Source organism: Coenobita brevimanus, chromosome 14 (assembly GCF_032717465.1).
Source record: "Coenobita brevimanus isolate Jiangsu-jjx chromosome 14, ASM3271746v2, whole genome shotgun sequence".
Taxonomy (NCBI): domain Eukaryota; kingdom Metazoa; phylum Arthropoda; class Malacostraca; order Decapoda; family Coenobitidae; genus Coenobita; species Coenobita brevimanus.
In genome coordinates, this window is record NC_136967.1 from 2,563,628 (window position 1) to 2,579,738 (window position 16,111).

General features: G+C 44.5%; 1 non-coding gene across 1 annotated transcript; it reads right to left on the minus strand.

Annotated features, from left to right (window-relative positions):
- Positions 1-489: 489 nt before the first annotated feature.
- Positions 490-562, minus strand: TRNAR-UCU (transfer RNA arginine (anticodon UCU)). Its single transcript has one exon. It is a non-coding gene; the product is annotated as a tRNA-Arg (tRNA).
- Positions 563-16,111: the final 15,549 nt, after the last annotated feature.

Here is a 16,111-nt window from a genome sequence, read left to right on the forward strand (position 1 = left end):
AGTTGTTAGATTAGGCTGGGTTATGTTAGGCTCCTCTACGTCATTGTTAAGTTGGGTTAGGTGTTAGTGTATGAGAGAACAGGCCCTCCTCAGGTCATGTGTAGGTTAAGTTAGGTCACGTGTTGATTTGTTAACATTTCAGAGTCCTGTCAGTTGCCCATATGGAAGAATTATACAAACATATGGAAATGCTCATTCCTGGAAAGATAAAAACAGTTTAGGCCCCACATGGATACTCTTTAGGTATGAGTGGAGATGGAACATACATAGTACAGTACAGGATATGGCGAGATGAGAGAGAGAGAGAGAGAGAGCGGAAGAGGTGAGGAGGGGGAAGGAAGGGAGGGAGGGAAGCAGCGGGAAAGGGGAGGGAAGAGAGGTGAGTGAGAGAGAGAGAGTGGGAAGAGAGAGTGTGTGAGAGAGAGAGGGGCGGCAGAACGGGGACTGCTCTGGTCATAGTTAGTCAGGAAAATCATGGCGTCGTTGCCTCATCCCTGCCGGGGGTCGAACCCGGGACCTTTGGATTAGAAGTCCAACGCGCTTTCCACTGCGCCACAGGGACAGCTGATTTGTGGAATGCCAGCCTCCCAGCACAAGTCAGCAGCAGTCAGCATGGGACAAGGGGTGGTGGGGGGGTGGTAGTGGGTGGTAGGGGGCAGGGGTGTGTGGTGGTAGTGTGGTAAAGACTGGGTAGGGGGTGCTCAGGGGTGACAAATTAGGGTCAGGGGGGTGGTAATGGTCTGGTAGGGGCGGTAGTGTTGTGGCAGTGGTATGGCACGGATGACAGTGGTATGGCAGGGGTGACAGTAGTGTAGCAAGAGTGACAGTGCTGTAGCAGTGGTGTGGCAGTGGTATGGCAAGGGTGACAGTGTTATGGCAGGGGTGACATTGGTGTGGCAGTGGAATGGTATGGGTGACTGGTATGGCAGGGGTGACAGTGGTATGGCAGGAGTGACAGTGGTGTGGCAATGATATGGCAGGAGTGACAACGGTGTGGCAGTGGTATGGCAGGGGTGACTGGTGTGGCAGATGTATGGCGGGCGTGACAATGGTGTGGTAGTGGTATGGCAGGGGTGACAATGGTGTGGTAGTGGTATGGCAGGGGTGACAATGGTGTGGCAGGGGTGACGGTGGTGTGGCAAGGGTGGTAGTGGTGCGGCAGGGGTGACAGTGGTGTGGCGGGGGTGACAGTGGTGTGGCAAGGGTGGCAGTGCTGTAGCAGTGGTGCGGCAGGGGTGACAGTGGTGTGGCGGGGGTGACAGTGGTGTGGCAAGGGTGGCAGTGCTGTAGCAGTGGTGCGGCAGGGGTGACAATGGTGTGGCGGGGGTGACAGTGGTGTGGCAAGGGTGGCAGTGCTGTAGCAGTGGTGCGGCAGGGATGACAGTGGTGTGGCGGGGGTGACAGTGGTGTGGCAAGGGTGGCAGTGCTGTATCGGTGGTGCGGCAGGGGTGACAGTGGTGTGGCGGGGGTGACAGTGGTGTGGCAAGGGTGGCATTGCTGTAGCAGTGGTACGGCAGAGGTGACAGTGGTACGGCAGGGGTGACAGTGGTGTGGCAGGGGTGAGAGTGATGTGGTAGGGGTGACAGTGGTATGGCAGGGGTGACAATGGTGTGGCAGGGGTGACAATGGTGTGGCAGTGCTGTGGTAGGAGTAATAGTGATGTGGCAAGGATGGCAGCGCTGTGGCAATGGGGTGGCAGGGGTGACAGTGGTGTGGCAGGGGCAACAATGGTGTGGCAGGGGCAACAGTGGTGTGGCAGGGATGACAGTGGTGTGGCAGTGGCGTGGCAGGGGTGACAATGGCGTGGCAGGGGTGACAGTGGTGTGGCAGGGGCAACAGTGGTGTGGCAGGGATGACAGTGGTGTGGCAGTGGCGTGGCAGGGGTGACAATGGCGTGGCAGGGGTGACAGTGGTGACAGTGGTGTGGCAGGGGCAACAGTGGTGTGGCAAGTGTGACAGTGGTGTGGCTGGGGCAACAGTAGTGTGGCAGGGATGGCAGTGGTGTGGCAAGGGTGACTGGTGTGACAGGGGTGACAGTGGTATGGCGGTGGTGTGGTAGGGGTGGGAATGGTGTGGCAGGGGTGACAGTGGTGTGGCAGAGGCGTTAGTGATATGGCAGGGATGACTGTGGTGTGGCAGGGGCGGCAGGGGTGTGGCAGAGGTGACAGTGGTATTGTAGAGGTGGCAGTTGTGTGGTTCTGGTGTAGGAGGGGTAGCAGGGGTGTGGCAGTGGTGACATTAGTATTGTAGAGGTGGCAGTGGTGTGGTATTGGTGCAGGAGGGGTGGTAAGGATGACAGTGGTGTGGCAGGGGTGGCGGTGCTTTGGAAGTGGTGTGGTTGTGGTGTGGCAGGGGCGGCAGTGATAAGAGTAACAAGAGTGTGGTAGGATAGGGAATGGTGTGGAAGAAATTGACATGGAGCGACAGATATGTAGCAGGGAATGAAAAAAGGACTGGCAGTGGGTGGGGCAAAGATGTGGTGGGATAAAGAAGTGGTAATTGCAGTGTGGCGGTGCCTTTACAGTGGGTGTGACATCAGTAGCTTGATGGGCGGCGTTATACTCTGTTCACATTATCTCAGCCTAAAACTGTCATCTCTCTATCTTAAATACAGAATTGTAACAAAATAGACACTAGAATATGATGCTGGTCAGAAAGAAGTGCTATGGAAATACTGTAGAGCCATAATTTGTCTTAATTCTAACACTGAACTTGGGATATGCGGCCGGAGCATGTGTCCAGCTCAGGGAAGATTGACGTCCCTGCTCTGTATAGTCCTGCGTTACCCTTGGATAAAGTGTAGGACTCGTTAGCCCACGGAAAAGGTAGTATGTAGATGGTTACCATCGTCCCAGGAGGTACTACCATGGGAGTGGCGAAGGGCCAAGGCCCTGTAGCGGGCCTTGCACAACACTCCCAGGTGGAGAACTCGACCAGATTTACCAAGTTGTCAAAGTCCAGGGTGAAACTACTACTTGTACATACCTCCTGTGCACAGTTCCTCATGAGGGCTATGCCTCCTCCATTTTTCCTCCACCTCGCCATAAGGATGGACCTTGCTCCGATCCTGGCTGGCACTGTCTGGCGTAGGAAGGTGGCTGCTTGCTTATGGTCGGTGGATCTGCTCAGCCGGGTTGATTGGGATAGAACAACAACAGTAACAACGTCCACTGAGCCACATGAAATAAGCTGCAAAAGGACGAATATCTGGACAAAGTTCTGGTGAAACAAGTCAGGCTGCCATTATGTTTACGCTTATCGACTGCACGAGGGTCTTTAAGTTAGACAATCAATTTTTCAAACTTCCGCAGGCGATTTCGTAACACCCTAACGATTTATTTAGCGATTTTTTCTGCAGGCTACGTCTTGGTATCCTGTTGTATGTTACTGATGCAAAATATGTCGATAATAAAAAGATATAAATAACGTACAAGAAAATTTTGAGGCGTAATCCGAGTATGCAGAATTAGTAGCTACGGAAGAGGTGCTACGAGGCCTTCGTCGCAGGGGTTACGGACCCCTTATTTATTGCTTTTGTTAGCACAGGGGGTCATTTAGGCAGGCAGTTAATTTTTTGCTGAGTCCCAGTTATCCCCAAGTACACGAATTTACACCCTAGCTTTCTTCCCTAATTTCTCTTCCATTTCCCCTCTCTCGTTCCAACCCTCTTTCCTACGCGCCAAAATACCGCCCTGAATGACTCCTTCCCATAGCAAAGCGCGTTTGTTTTAACCTGACAAATATCCCTAACCCCATTCAGCTCAGTTGATGGCCGGATGTAGTTAGACTGGAGGGCTAATTTGACTAGTAACCAAGGAGTCTCATTTTTACAATTGTTCGTCGAACTTCATGCAAGCACGATATAGTATTCAAGATATTCAGGTTGTAAAAGTGGCCCAGTCCTGTTAGGTCAAAACAAACCGATTGTAGACACATCAGTTCCCTTCCCGTGTTTACCTTCCTCCCTCCCCGCCACCACTGACCCTGCTCCTTCCATCTCTATTCCCTCAACCCCCTTTTATCCCTCCTACCAGCCTGTCTCAGCCCCCTATGAGCCTATCTCAGCCCCCGTACGAGCCTGTCACAACCCCCTGCGGGCCTCTCTCAGCCCCTTACCAGCTTATCTCAGTCCCCTACGAGCCTATCTCAGACCCTACCAGCTTATGCCAGCCCCCTTCGAGCCTATCTCAGCCTCCTACGAGCCTGTCCGAACCCCCTTCGAGCTTATCTCAGCCCCTTGCCGGAGTCGAGCCCCGTTATAACATGTTGTTGACGGTACTGGCGCGTAATGCTGGCCTGAGGCGTATTCACATTGCCCTGGAGATTTCTGTGACATCTCATGCTTACCGATTTATTTTGTCTGTTATGCCTTACCTTGTTTTCCACTGTCATCATCATCATCATCATCATCATCATCATCATCATCCTGACCCACGTGTTTACTGATGCATGGTGTATCTAGTTTTGCCATTTTCCTGTCTCCGTCATCATCATCATCATCATCATCATCATCATCATCATCATCTCCACCACCCTCTTTTTCACTATCATCATCATCATCATCACCTTCTTTTTCATCATCATCATCATCATCATCATCCTAACATGCATACTTTATAACTCTCTTGTTTGTTTCCGTATCAGCTGCATGATGTCATATCCTGTCTTCTATCCGGGAAGGGAGTGACAGAAAATAAATTAATAAAAAGTAAAATAAAAACTGGATAACCAGATAAAAAATAATATACAACAAAATTTCCTCTACTTATCTGCAGTCCTCCATGCCTTTCCAGATCAACCTCCCCCTTATACCCTTTAGGAAGAAATAAAGTTGTCTGTTGCGTTTCCTATTTATTTTTTCATTTATTATGACTTCTGAATGAGAGAGAGAGAGAGAGAGAGAGAGAGAGAGAGTAATTGGAAGGTGAGAAAAGTACTACAATACCAGCTAACTTTCGCGGTCCTGTGACTCCCCCTCAGGTGAACAAAATCGTCTGACATTAGGTTGAACACTAGAGTTGCCCCGACCACGAGAGGGTTACAGGTTCTTTTCGTGTCTGAGATCCTGAAGGTGATGGCTAATGAGGCTGAAGTTTGTTGGGAACGAAAATAAATACCGTTAATACAGTGAGAACAGTATACTTCGTCTGTATTGAGTTTTTTTGTTGTTGATTTTTTTGACATGGCGATAGGTTATTTATATATGTGTTTTAATGTATGTAATTAAAAGTGCCTCAGAGCAGAATTACTCTTAGTCCTAAAACTACTAGTCTAAATACGTCGTAGAATTGATGAGGTTAACATAGCCCTGTATTACTCGTTCTAGGTCAGCTTAACATAGCCGGCCACGTAACTTTATGCCTTAGATTGGGGAGTATTGCGGTGCGATTTAGGCCAAGCTGTGTTAAAGTACGCAAGGTTGAGTGAATCTGTGTTAGACCGTGTAGGTTAGGTTCAATCAAGTCATATAAGGAAGAGAGATGAAAAAATGAGGTGATATTTGGAGAGAACTGACATTGAGGCTGCAGTGTGTGGTAATGGTGGTTATTTATAATGAAGCGTTTAGACAGCACAGCGGGGCCTACTGCCAACACACACTCATACACCCAGTACCCCTTACACAAGAAAAAATACACCTATACACTCATACACCCAATATCCCTTGAACAAGATAAAATACACCCATACTTATACACGCAACAGACTACCCATTACATAAGGTAAAATACACACTGCATTCATACACTCACACCCAGTTCATTCATACACTCAGTATACCAACACAACCAGTACCGTTTACACTAGATAAAATACACCCAATACACACACTGAAATACACCCAATGAAATACACTCAGTAAACCCATTGAAATACATCTAATACACCTACTATATACAATACATCCCATACACCCAGTAGCATATACTCGATACAGCCTTATACTCATCCAGTTCACCCAGTGGTTTATACTGAGGAAATAATAAGCCTCTCTCTCTCTCTCTCTCTCTCTCTCTCACACACACACACACACACACACACACACACACACACACACACACACACACACACACACACACACACACACACACACACACACACCCCACGCACGTAAGTTTGTGTGTTTGTGTGTGTGTGTGTGTGTGTGTGTGTGTGTGTGTGTGTGTGTGTGTGTGTGTGTAAAATGCTTTGTTCAACTACAAAAGAAAAATCTAAATGAAAAACTATAGGGGAACGACACACGACATATTGTATGGTAGACGAAAACAGCTGTTGCCTTTGTCAGTTGCTGTGGTGTGGTGTGGTGGTGCAGTTTGGAGTGATGGAGCAATGTGGTGTGGTATGGTGTGGTATAAAGTGAGATTTGGTGTGGTGTGACGTGGGTAGTGTGGGGTGTGGCGTGGTTTGGTGTGGGGCGTGGTTGTATGGTGTGTGGTGTGGTATAGTGAGGTATGGTGTGGTGTTTTGTGGTAGTGTGGTTTTGTGGTGTGGCATTGATTTTGATGGGACGGTGGTAGTACTAGACAGTGGTAGTGCCGGAGATGGTACTACTAAAGTGTGGTAATAGTGTGGTAGTACTGACTGTGTGGTGGTGGTAGTGTGTGGTGTGGATGGTAGTGATATTAACAGCAGTAGTAATGGTGTGGCAGTGGTGAAGTGGTGAGGGTGGTAGTGATGATGCAGACAAAATGTAGGTCAGGGTAGTGGTGGTGATTTTGCTGGTGGTAATGATGATGTAATTAGTGGTGTGTGTGTGTGTGTGTGTGTGTGTGTGTGTGTGTGTGATGGTGTGGGTGGTGTAGGTGGTGGTGGTGTTATGAGAGTGGGTCAATATGCCAATAACTGGTCGATATCCTGACTCACCCTCACTCACCCTACACCTGCCCTACACACCCCCAACTCAACTCACTCTCTACACTTTAATTTTTATTCTTTTCATTCCCTCCTTCAAGATATAAATAATTAGAAATGGTTTGCAATACAATATGGTGCTTTGAGAATTTGAATTTCGTAAGTCCCATCCGTACGAGAATTTCCCTTAAAGTTGAATAAATGGGCGCCTTGTGGTAGAAAAAAAATGCGTTAATTACTTTCTTGTTACACTGGGATTATCGTAATATATCTCAGTATAGACGGTTGATATTCGTGCCGAAGCGGTGGCATGTGACGGTTTGAGTGGAGGGGCTCGGGGCTCAGGGTACGATTGACCAGTACGCACCAAGTCGGATATATAAGGAAAATGGAGAGAGAGAGAGAGAGAGAGAGAGAGAGAGAGAATTTTAAATACCGATAATCTTGAAGACTACAGAAACAGAGGGGGGGGGGTAAATAATTGTATAGATACAAATATCACAAGCTAAAGTTAACATTACATTGGTTATGCTTGATATCCCTTCAGTCCGATGACATACTTTTATTTAAACAGTTTAGAAGAGACTTTACGAACTGGAGGGGTTAGATAATTACAGCCGTGACTACAAGATAACCCTCCTAAACTGTAAAATGTCGTAGCAATAATAAGCTAAATAAACGTACTTTAGGTGGAAGGGTTAAAGGGAACGTTGATGACCGCGCTATGAACGAAAAACAGTTGCCAGATCAAGGGGAGCTAGAACATTGATAGGTGGACAAAATCCTGAAGTCACCCTAAAACCTCGGTTGAAATAATAAACATCTAGAATAAGGCGAGATTTCATCCCACTAGCCATAAGAATCGCCAAAATAGTGCCAGTGTCCCACAGATGCTGACAGCTGTTGATAAGATCTTAGGAATGATGCTATATTTCTTGCCACTTGCTATTAGAATTTGGCGCCAGATGGATACGAACGTCTTCAGATGTGGTAGCAAAAGCGCTGAACTGGCAACGTTGGCACGATGTCTGAAGTAAGTTACGGAGGTAGAGGATGAAGATGTATACCGGATTCATAAACAAAACTGCATCTAGTAACTCAGATTTATTTAGGAAGACCAGAAGACATGAGCGGCATAATGTGTATTGATTTCATAGTGCCGTGCATCTTTCAGATAGTGGAAATGCATCCTCATATTTTTTTTCGGTGTCTAATTCTTCCATGAGGTATGGGGAGTTTCTGCACTCTCGCTAGCTTCCTTCTTCGTGGAAAAACAAATTTTGGCTGTGACAGGAAATTGACCATGAGGAATGACGGTACAGGTTCCGTGACAGAACTTTTCTGCGGTCGCTACCAGAAGTTCACATGGGTATAATCATTTCACCTTAACCCGAACCAGATTTTCGTCCCTTTGCAGGCTATTTCACATACACCTCAGTGGCAGAAAAACAGTACTACCGCTCTACATCCTTTCCATAGCACTTTTTCGTGACTAGCATCATATGTGTTTATCTTTTGTTAAAACTGAGCCTTCAAGATGAAGAGACGACAATTTTAGGCAAAGTTAGAGTAGGAACAGTATCATATTTTCAGGATGCAGGACTTCTTAGGCATTTAGAGGGCAGGTAATGTCAGGTATGCAGTTTAGTGGTTTAATGTAGTGGTTACCTTCAGATTAGGGAGAGGACCCCACAGAAGATAAGCCCTGCAGCACCCGGCAGAAGGAAATCCCCGTCTGGAGAGAGAGAGAGAGAGAGAGAGAGAGAGAGAGAGAGAGAGAGAGAGAGAGAATGCTTAAAGAACAAGAGCAACCGCCAAAAACTTAAGGAGATGCCATCATGGGAAATTTAGTACTTTCACATTAACCTGACCCAGATTTTTGTCCTTTTGCTGCATATTTCATGTAGTTCAGTTGCAGAATAAGACAATATTGGAGTTTACATCCATTCCATAGCACTTCTTCTTGACCAGCATATTCTAGTGTTACTTTAATGCTACAACTGAGTATTCAAGATGGAGAGACAGAACTTTTAGGCCAAGTTAAAGTGAAAATGGGATCGGCTAGATACGCCGGCTAAATCTGACGGTATGAAAGAAAAAAATCTCAATCCATCAGCTGTAAGAAAAATCTGACACTGGAAAATTTATTGAAAAAAAGAAAAAAAAAAAACGAATCTAAGATAGAAATGTCTGAATCTACTTAGTGCAAGGGAAAGCTAACATTGCTACAGATCTTTCACCTTAACTAGAGTTTCGTCTTTGCAATATTCTCTCGTAACTCAGTGGCGGAGGACATTTGCGGCTCTACATCCTTTCCATAGCACCTCTTCGTGACTAGCATGGTATTCTACAGTATAGTGTTAGTTTTTTGCCGTAATTCAGCATTCAAGATGGAGAGATGTCAGCTTGAGGTCATGAATATAAAAAGTGTATAGCTACCTGAATCTGGCAGTATAAAGGAAAAATTTTGGACATTTGCTGCTAGGGAGAGATCTGACATATGAAATATTGGCAGGTTCTGAATATGTGGGAAAATATCTGTTTACGGCAAGGAACCCATTGGATCGGATATGGCATGCCTGTATGGTGATGGTGGTGGTGTTAATGATATGATAATGATAACGATGATGAGTTTCGTATGTCTGTCGCCATCGTTTTTGCTAATGATGATGGTAAGACGAATGATGATTTCCGACGTCCATCTCCAGTACATATTAGTAATACTGATGGTAGTTTCTTTGGCCCATGACCAAAATATTTTCTTAATGGTGACAAGTCGAGATGATGGAGATGATAATCACTACAATTGTCTCAAAAATTTATCTGTAAATGGTAATGTATGATAATGAATTCCTATGCATATCATCACCACATTTTATTAATGATGATAATGATGAGGAAGAGGAGGAGGGTGATGTCTGTTTCCAATACAGACCATAATAATTTCCTTGGCCCATTACTCCTTTGTTAATGTGCAGAGGCTTTAGTACTATCAGTCCAGTAAAACTGTTCATGTTTTTGAATTGCGGTGTGATTATGAGAAGTGGCAACAGTGCGTGAGAAGCCCGGCAGCTGCTTATGTTAGCGGTACTCACAATGGACCCCACACCAGCTGTACCCGCCAACAACAACCCACCCAACCTTTATATTCCGCTGAATAGAACTGAGCATTGGCTGTCTGAATCATATATAGGTAGCAAAATCAAGAGTACAGAATTGCGTTCCATGTAGCAATGAAAAACAAAAATGCTGTCTACAGGGTTGAGGAATAGCTGATCCATATACTGTATACTGTATAGGTAGCTGATTAAAAGGCAGGTGTGATACAGTGCATGCTATATGTATAAAAGTTCCCTCAAATCGAGAACAACACGCCAGTGAATCTACTAGCTTCCTAGAGTTGAGCAATGGGTGTCTAGCAGATATACATCTAAAGCTGAGTAATGACAGTCCGATTTCATAAATGAGTAGCTAAAGATTTCTCTTCTGTATAGCAGAAAAATTGTCTTCCACTGGCCGAGATTTATAAGCAAACTTGAGATCAGTTATTCCTGTCGTAAGGTTTGCTGTTTGAGAGAGACAGAGACAAAATGTATAAATTTCCAATTATTTCTTGCCCCTCACCAAAAATAAAGTTACGAGAAGAAAATGGTCTCTAGATATCCTGTGAATCTCAATTGAACTCAAGTGGTAGATTCTTGCATGCAGTATATTCAAGGTGGCAACGATGGCGTACAGTGCTCCGTGTGCTGTTTCTAAGTTTTGTCTGTTACATCTCCGAGAGGTGTGTCACGCTAAATAAAGTAGCGGTCGGTAGCTACATTTTATCTGGATTTTTTTCTGGACAAGTATGATTACTGTACCTTAACAGTTTGAACCCATTATAATAATATTTCATTTACGCCTAAATTTAAACGAATGAAGGAATATTTTCATTTACTCTAAGCACATTGCGTGCATAAAACAAGCTTATAAACAGAAGTAGCAACGTTTCCAAAAACGTTTAGGTGCGCCTGTAGTCTGCCCGTGGCCTGCTAGACCGCTGGGTGCCACTTATCAGCTGCCCTGCCTCTGCCTCACGTGCCCGGCTCACGTGTCGTGCAGGCAGGTCGCACGAGATCAGGCGACCAGTGGCTGGAGCTTTTGGTCCCCATTCGGATTCGTCACCCACCCGTGCAAGCATCCGGGATAACGCGGTCTGTGCTTCGGAAAATGGTTTAGGAGTTTAACATAAAACATGGTAAAATATACGGATTTCCTGTATCCTGATTAATACCACACATTTGTTGATATTCTGTAACAGCGTTAGGGGAAGACCTTATACTGTGTATGTCATTATACAGTAAGCTAAAGTAAAAAAAAAGTTTGGTCAAGCATCCTGCTGTATAGCACTCTCCAGTTCAGTAAGTACAAGGCAAGAAATTTAATATATCATAATTTATGCAAGAAGACGGTCATAAATAAGGGCACGTGGGTGAGGAAAGAGCAAGGGACATTAACAGTGACGTCACCGAGTGCGAGCCTCATGACTGGCTGAAGCAGATAAGCGCCAGTGTTTACATGTGTGACGTCACGCTCAGATAACACGTTCTGTCTCTACTGGCTGCTCCGTCCCCGCTACTTCATGCTTTATAGACCATATTTGTTTTTTGTGATGATAATAAGCTAGAGGGAGTAGAGAAACAGATTTTTGTTTCGCTAATCCAAAAACCCCATATTACTGTCTGAACGGCATCTAGATATTTCACCTGAAAAGGAACTCAAAGTAAGTAATTAAAATCTTTACCGACAATGGCTCCAAAATCCATCAACAATTTTAAATACTTGATTTTTTCCTGGTAACTCTTCATAGACCCTGTTTCTTGACCTTTACTGACAAGTTAAGCTAAAAAGTAGTACACAAATGCTAATTGACCTTTGGACGTAACTTTTGACTGAACTTAGCCTGTTAAAGCATACTTGAGGGGAATAGTTCGTTCACCTTAACTTGATTGAGATTTTCGTCCTTTGGCAGCTTACTTCCCTTACCTCGGGGGCAGATAAGACAACACTACTACTCGATATCTTTTCCGTATCGTCTCTGTGATTAACACCATGTTCTATTGTTACTCTTTGGATGCAGCTCGGCATCCAAGATAGAAAGATGACAATTTTTAGGCCAAAGCAAAGTAGATATAGTGTAATGATTTTCCCTGTGAATATCTTTGGTGTCATTTCAAGGGAGAGAATGAAAGAAGGCAAAACAAAGACCTCTAGGGCCTGAGATATTTGAGTTCCTGCTCTTTATAACTCCATCAGTATGGTGGCGTTATTCTGTTTTCGTTGTAGCTCCCACTTACTAGACCATTTTATCCAGCGTAGCCGAGTTATTAGTAGTGAGGTGGTAGGTCTTTATGTAGCCCTGCTAGAAGTTTCAGGTAAATATAGTCGTCTGTCGATAGCAAGGATAAGCTAATAATAATAATAAAAAAAGTATTCTGACTGAGTTAACGGTTCTTCTCACGACATAACCACCTTGTCTATTCACCCCCTTAGTCTACCTCTCGTTCTCCCACTCTCATCCATCCTCCTTTACATACGTGAGCATGTTGTCACTCTAACCCGTGCTTTGTCTGCCTCTTCTCTCATACATTCTCTATGTACTTCCTCTCCTTGTAATTCCACCACGATTTTGGTTCACATTTCCTTCCAACCACTTCACACATTCTTCACATATTTCATCTTGTCATTCCACCTCACTTTTGATCAGCCTCTTCTAATAATCTCACACATACACCTTCATATACCCCCTCACCTTGTCATTCTACCTCATTCTTGGTCTACCTATTCATGAAACCACCCTATTGTACATACCCATCCTCACATACCTCTCCCCAGAAATGAGGTGGAAGAATTGTGATGGGAGAACAAGAAGCTGGAGGACAGAGTACAAGGTGAAAATATAAAATGGAAAAAAGAATATTTCGAAAGTAAGTGGAAAAATAAAGTGGAAGTGAGGGAAGGGGCTTGGAGTGGCTGGAGGGCGTGGTGGTAAGTGATGACAGAGGGGTTTTGGAACGTTTATGGATCGTATTCTCGTTTTCTTGGGAGACTTCGTAACATATCTTTCTTTACGATTTATTTTACATATCACACCTTTGTATTATCTTTCTGTATGTTACTTAAGCGGTTTTAGCATCGAGAGTTTGCTCCAGTAACATACAAGCGGATATTAGGCCACAGTGTGCATTATAAATCGCCGAGGAAAAGATGCTACGAGATCTAAGCCACCGAGAATACATGCTTACGTAGTGGCCACCCTGGATGAACTCTGCTTATGCATCTAGCAGCTGGGATATATAATTATTCTAGAAGCATCCACATCCGAGGTGTGTCCACTGAATATTCTCTAGATAGTTTGTAATCTATAATGGGACTAAGAATGAATTGTTTGATTGCTGTTGGTAGTTGCTCTGCACCACACTGAAACCTTGCCGAAACCTAGTAAGATCGTACTACATTGATCAGTAACAGTTAAGAGAGTTCATGTGCAGTCTCCATTTTTTTCATTTGTTTTTTCTTCCTCTGTTCTATTATTAAAAAAAAAAAAAAATCAGCAATAATCAGGTGGGCTGAAATTTCGCTTCATTATAGTTAGGAGTCTCTAGTGTAAAGGAACTATTGACTGCACCCGCTCCCACATATCATTACAAGTGTCCACGGTAACATAATGTCAAATGGCATGTGGAAAGGTCAGGTGAGGGGAGGAAGGGAAATGGAATGCGATATGCGTGTGACAGAGCCGAAAATGTCACGGAAATTGTAGGAATACGGTGATAGGGAAGAATTTAGGGGTATCAAACATATAATACATCACAACAAAATTAGCGTGAACAATATCGCGAAAAATCCAACAAAACGGAATGATACAGAATAACATTTAATCGTTGTGAAGGCTTGTTTTACGTACAGATTGGTAAAGATCCGCCATGAATACTTCCTTAAGCCTCGTAGAGAAAGCAACGGGTATAAAGTAAATGCATAGTAATGAAACACACTGTAGTTACACATATTTTGCATCTCCTTAAAACACTGACACCCCTGTGAGCTGCGACTGCACTGTTATGATCTCTTAAATTTAGCGCGAGGGCCCACCTCTTGCAATTTATGACGAAATATGAGGACAAGAGTTAAATTTTTCCTCATTTACTCATTCCTAAGTATTTCCGTCTATGTCGGGGGTGCGAGTCTCTCTTTGGTATCATATTTTCCGCGATCATCTCTTATCCGGCGCCCCTTTACCGATTTTGGCAGTGTTACATCACCTTATCCGCGCTATGTGTTATGTTATGCTATGGAGGCCACGTGCGTCACAGCCCGGGAGGCGAGGTGATGACGTCACAGCCGCGTCACTACCATTGACAGCTTGTCGTCCGCCTCCACCAATCACACTTGTCTACCATCACAGAAAACGGGGCCACCACTTAAATATACTCCCTTAGCTATTGTTTTAATTGATACATCCTTTCATGTAATTACCCTTAACAAGTAACCCAGGACAATGCCTCGTAATGCGTAGGAGCAGTCACTTCATCGTAATCAAGGGATATAGTGGTTAATACATGGCTGGCAGCGGTGTTTAGAGTCCGTGATCATTTTTTTGTGGGTGGCCTCAGCCCGGGATCTGCGCGGCAGCCATTTTGTTATGTCTCCGCTCTTTGTTGTGTGTGAGTGATGTCGTGAAATATTTGTGATTTACCGCGGATACACGCCGTCTAACAGTGATTTACTTTGACGATAAGGAATTAGATATCACAGCGAATATACAGGGAAGCCAATAATGTGTTTGAGTGAATATTAAGGTGGATAAATAGAACAAGAAGTGCAGCTGGCTCTGTCGCCTCTCAGTGGACGGGTAAGCTTCGTGTGTCCTGGCCTGTTTGCCTTATTTTTACCATCTCCCTGCCGTGTCGCTTGCTCTCTTGCTTGATTATATGCAGCAATAGGAGTGAAGTTATGCATCTGGTGCCTTTGTGTTGAGGAAGAAGGGATATTTGTACCCAAAAATAGAGGAAGATAATGAGGAAGGTACAAGCCTCTATGAAAAATGGCGTCGCGCTGTGAGGTTTTGGTTTGATTTCATGCGGGCGCGTCACCAGCAGCTTTGTCTGAGGTTTCTGAGGCTAGTATTTAAAATTTGTGACTAATATCTTCAGTTGTTCAAGTTGTGCAATGCTGACAAGGTGTTAGACGTGGCGTTACTAAAGTCGTAGTTGATCGAGCACGCGAGCACACCTTTATTTATATCGCAGTTATTCTTGCCTAGGATTCGATGTGGTGGGTTAGGCAGTCAAGGGTGGAGGGTAATTAGTAGGTTGTTTTATAGACGTGGAAATCTGCATCTCTGGACGTTTCTCTCATCGATTTGAAGCCCAACAGGACCAGTGTCGGGGCGGGAATGTTTCGCGCGCTCTTCAGCCGCCTCTCCACAAGCTTTCGCTCAGCCACATCAACCTTTCCCTTCATTTTCACATACATTCTCCATTTCCCACATCCTTACCTCCTCCAGTCAAACACAAAATCCTATTAACTACTTATATTACTCTAGGTGTTTATTTTTGTGTTTCTGTGTTGCCTGGGAATGTGAAACACGTCGAGTATGAAGTGAAACTTTTTGACATCTGCCAACCCTTTGCCTTCGTTGAATTAAATTATACATAGAACCTAGCAGTTTATTCAAACCTGATTGTAACGAATATTCTGCTAGATGAAGGCGCAGGGGCGTGTTTGCGAACGAGATGTGTGTGAGTGTGTATGTGTGGTGTCAATCTCTCTAAAAGAGAAATCGTCAACCAGCGAGGACACAGTTGTTAGCGGTTGTTTGGCGCGAAATTCGAGTCAGCTGTCAGATGCTGCTTGTGTTGGCGAATAGCAGTTTGTATTAGCGTTACGACTGGATAGTTATGTAAGGTATGTTTTGCTGAGTGAAATACCCCATGAGTCGTTAATTACTGACGTGTTTGGAGAGCTCTTTATGTATTTTACGTATGATATGTGTTAGGGTTGTGAAGGCGATAAACTATTAATACTTCAAAATACTCCTTTTTTTATACTAACTCCTTACCACTTATAGCGAATTTGAGGTATTTTTACACGTTACATAAGTTACGGTTGCCAGCGTAAGGTCTCAGTTGACGTTACTGTCGATAGTAGTACTCTTTAAATACCAGCGAGCCTGACCTACTTTAAATTCTTCAAAACTCGATAACATTAAAACTCCCCG